A 4986-nucleotide genomic window follows, 5' to 3' on the forward strand; every position below is an offset into this window, starting at 1 on the left:
AAAAAAAATCTAGTATAAATATCTAAGCATTTTTAAATCAAGCTATACTTAATCATCAAAATTTGATTCGTTTTTGCTTAAAACAAGACAAAAATATCTGCCAGTGGGGCGAGAGAAATAATCTTGTTTTCAATTTGAATCAAGATTATTTTTATTACTCAACTGGCAGATATTTGTTCTCGCTTTACGCAAAAACCAAATACAATGTTGATGCTTTTCAGAAAACAAAGTCATTTTGCTTCTTAAGTTAATGTCTCGATTCAAGAATGTTTAGATTAGTTACACTAGAAAACCAGACTAAAAATACAAAGAAAATCATATTTGCAGTGTAACCGGGAGGCAAACACCACTTAGCACACATGTGCCTCATATTATTATCTTTATGATTCATTTTATTTTAGTAACCAGGGTTGTTTTCTCTGTTTTTATTGTATTGTCCACAAATGTAATATGTATCCCTGTCAAAACCCCAAATCCTCACTTATTACATTCTCTTCAATTAATGTGTGGCTTCCAAATCTTGTAAATAAAACTGTTTCTAATCTTTAACTAACATTCATATATATATATATATATATATATATATCTCCCAGCATCTCACGCAAAAAGAAATCTGTATGGAGACACAATGCACCGACTTCAATTATCCACCGCTTTCTTCTCTGATTGGTCAGTTAGTGCAGCACACCGGTACAGCGCTGCCTCATTCTGTTCTCTGATTGGTCGATAATGTGGTGGGCGGGGAGAGCGCTGTCATTATCGACATCCACAGCCAACAGAGAGACAATAGGGCAACAGCAGCCGCTCTGTCAGACGCATCAGCGCGATGTGCACAAGAATCAATATTAGTACATCAACGCTTTAAGAAAATAACAGAGAGGGCAGCAGAAAAAATACTGCTCTTGATGTTCTAGTAATTAACACTGACCTCTACGGAGTGACAGCGGGGGTTTGCGCATCATTTGGTCCTTAAAAGGTAGGAAACATTGTATTTAACATTAATATAATGTATTTAAAAAAATCTGTATATTGATACGCAATGCCATTCTCATTTGGCACTGCATATCCAGTAAGAACTGCTATATTACATTTAGTCATTTAGCATTTTAGCAATAAAATATTAAAATTAATATTTGCATAGGCTACTGTTTAGATAATGCAGATATGCCGTATTTCCATAATAGGCTACCTTTCTTTACTTCTAAGGTGCATGTGCATTATATTTATTATAAGTGTTATAATAATGCATTGCTTTGTTTATGTTGTGTAGTAGATGTAATTAGGCAGCAGCATCCATTTTTTCCAGTCCTTTATTCTTATTATTGACATAAAGGTCTCAGTGCAGCTGAGCCCATCACCTGGAAGCAATCCACTGAAGAACAATAGACACCATAGCCAAAACACATCTTGAGCTGCTGTTAGGCGGGTGGAACCCAGACTGAAAGCATGTCGTTCAAGCAGGTTGACATGTCAGAGTTTCATGCCTAAGAGAGATGTTTATGTATTTATGCATGCTTGATTTTTTTTTGCACACATGGATAGACATGCACATGGCACCCACATGCACGCTCACACCAATCCGAAAGTGTACATTCAGCGCACTCATTAAACTGAATGTCTTCACATTGCTTTCATTGTCTGGACAGGATTTTGCAGGACAGATGGCGGCATGTTTATATGCAAACTTCATGAGTAATACTCCGATGTTTAGGGTTATACTAGGACAGGTGTAATGCTGATATATATATGTGGCATAGACTAATGCAATTTTAGAGTTGAGATACACAATATAAACTTTTCATGAAAAACATGTTTAAAACAGGTGCCGATAAGTCAAAATGCCCAAAATACTCACATCTAATGACACGAGTCTGTCACGAGGTGTGAGTATTCAGACACACACAGCTCTGTCCTTTGTCTAAACGGGCGTTATTTGAATTCAAACATCTGATATCAGGAATTTCAGCAGTCCGTTGGAATAGATCAGGAGTCTAGTCTTTTAGTCTAGTCCTATTTAATGATGTTTCAATTGAGCACCCCATTATTTCATCCTACACTCTTAAAAATAAAGGTGCTTCACGGTGACATAGAAGAACCTTTCTGTCTAAATGGTTCCATAAAGAGCCTTTAACATCTGAAGAACCTTTCTGTTTCACAAAAGGTTCTTTGTGGCGAAAGAAGGTTCTTCAGATTACAAAAAGGTAAGAAAGAGATGGTTCTTTAAAGAACCTTTGACTGAATGCTTCTTCGTGGAACCAAAAATGGTTCTTCTATGGCATCGCTTGAAGAACCTTTTGAAGCACCTTTATTTTTAAGAGTGTATGATGTCCTGTAGTTTAAATTTCATAAAACATTGAAAATGAAATTGCAACATTTTGGTCAGGCATGCTGCGGTGTTTGAAATAAGCATATGTATCAGACCTATAGATGACGGGCTAGAAAAGACCTTTCATAGCATTTGCACAGAGTCATGCAAATATGTGCAGACAGTGCCATTTCTAAACCAGTTTGCTTCCACTATCTGACATATTTGCATATGAAATAGCACATTCAAACGACAAATGATGATAAGTATTTATTTAATAATAAAAAGTCTTTGAATTAGTACTAATCTACCAGGAATTTAATGGATTGTTAAAAGTGCGTGTTACATATCAGAATGGAGGCAGGTGGTAGGAGCGGCTGGTTGGGGCTTGAAAAAGTAAGGGGCCGTTCACACCAAACGTGTTTTTCCAGTCCAATGCACTACTTTTCCATTGTTTTTCTATGTAAACCGGCTAGACAGGCGTGTGTGACCATTGCGATCGCATCTTGCGTCTTTTGCAGCATCTCGCACATGAGAGACACATTTTTAAGATGCTGTGTCAAGTTAAAAGAATTTCAACTTTTACACGTAGCGTCGCTCATCAATGTCAGTTCCAAATCAGTGGACCAATCAGAAGACCCCGGAGGCGGGGCAAGCGTTGCAAGTTGTAAGATGCAAGTTGTAAAGGCAACGGTTTTATTTGACGGCAACGTGGTGGACTGCACTTTTAAAAAAATAAAACATCCCTGAGCGCTGCATCTCGCGTTTTAAGACACACAGACGCATTCTGTGTGAACGGCCCCTAAGAGGACATTTGTGACGTCAGCTAAAAGGAAAGAGGCAGAGCAAATTATTATTCTTTTGATAAAACTAATTTTAAATAACACCTGGAATATGCATAAAAAGTATATATGGTCAATTTTGATTGCATGTTGACGTTAAGCTTGTGACCTGCCTGTGTCGCCTCAGTAGCGGAGAGCGTTGTGCTCGCTGTGAAAGCAGCAGAGAGGACTATAGGACCAAGCCTCGAGCCCTTAGTGTCGCTGCTGATCTGTCTCCAAACGTGAACACAAAATGCAGAGACTTGCCCAGCCCACTGCCTTTGATGTGCTTCATAGCACCGAGAGAATCACATGTGTGTGTGTGTGTGTGTGTGTGCGTGTACAGGACACAAAACCAACACAACCAGCAAACAGACCAGTGCTAACAGGGCTTATGGGGCTTTCTCGAAAGTCTCTGAAAGCTCAGCACTGTCACAGAACACAGTAGAGCGTGTTGGACTAGAAGACGAACAGCAAAATGGTTTATAAGAAATCGAAGGTGCACAATAGGACCTGGGAAGATGCAGTAGGATGTGACTTCAAAGCAACTGATTTAAAAGGATTGTTCATCCAAAAATGAAAGTGCTGTCTTCGTCCCAGGGTCAATGGGTTGTGCTCCACAGAAGAAAGAAATGCGTACAGGTTTGGAATGACATGAGGAATTTCATTTTTGGGAGAACTATCCCTTTAGGATTGGAAAAATTACTAGTTGTCTAATAGTTGTCGCTGGACATTCCAGATATTCATTTCCTCTGTGCTCCCGCTACACGTGATTGGCGTTGTGATTAATGGTAGAGGGATTTGTGCTGCTAAACCATTGGACAGGCTTATATATCTGCCCTCCATACACTGCTTACTCTTTAACTCCAATGGCAATTTCAATCTTGTTTTGAACGCCGTCTAGTTCTGTTTTCAGCGCAATGATGGCAAAAGGTTTTCTTAAAGTACAAAAAGTCCCAATACCATTTCAGCTTCCACTGGTGGTTTATCTGTCTGCTACTCGATTACCATGAGAACAGAGTAAATAAAATGCACCGTATTCCATGCCGACATACAAACACAGTCCGCTGAGCATTTGCTGTCAATATCTGTGCAGGTTTCTCATGTTCTACTGTATGTTGGTGTAATGGCTTTTGTACTGCACAAATACAAACTGATTACTAGGGAGCGAAATACCCTTGTGAATAAGAAGTGTGCTTACTTGTATTTAATGTGTACTGTTAGTGTACTTCAATCTTAGCATATTATGAAACACTGGAAAATATTAAATACTGGACTTTCAGATAATATAATGAAATAAAAGGCCACTTAAAGTACACTTCCATTTCTTAACACACTTAAGTACACTTTTAAAAAGTGCACTTTGTAATAATGTCAAGTTAAAAGTTGCACTTTAAAGCATATTTTTGGATCGTTGTTTGAATTTTCTTTTGTTGTACTTTAAATAAGTACATTTATTTTGTGTTGACTAACATACTAAAGCACATGCTTCACTTGATACTTGTGGTACTTGATTTTAATTGTAACTGTAGTGTGTTATTCAATATTATATATTAAAGTAAACTTCATTACAAATGTGTAAATCACAAATATATTTAAATACATGACATACAAGTTTAATAGAAATGACAATGTATATTTTAATTTACCATAAATGTCAGTATTCAGCAGTACTCTTTAACCATATTTCATTGGCAATAGAAGTAATTATGAAACTACATAAAGATGTACTTAAGTGTGTCAAAAAAAAAAGTGTACTTGTATAATTGTCACGGGTGCACTGCTGAGCGGACTGAGGAGCAAGGAACGGCGAGAGACGAGGAGTACATTAATCCAAATGGGACGACACGACACGACACG

At 37.7% G+C, this 4986-nt stretch overlaps 1 pseudogene; it reads left to right on the forward strand.

Annotated features, from left to right (window-relative positions):
* The first annotated feature begins 793 nt into the window (after positions 1 to 793).
* LOC107575716 (serine/threonine-protein kinase SBK1 pseudogene) overlaps positions 794 to 4986 on the forward strand; it is a 14723-nt pseudogene continuing 10530 nt past the window's right edge.

Source organism: Sinocyclocheilus grahami, unplaced genomic scaffold (genome assembly GCF_001515645.1).
Source record: "Sinocyclocheilus grahami isolate Dianchi unplaced genomic scaffold, SAMN03320097.WGS_v1.1 scaffold2835.1, whole genome shotgun sequence".
NCBI classification, from domain to species: domain Eukaryota; kingdom Metazoa; phylum Chordata; class Actinopteri; order Cypriniformes; family Cyprinidae; genus Sinocyclocheilus; species Sinocyclocheilus grahami.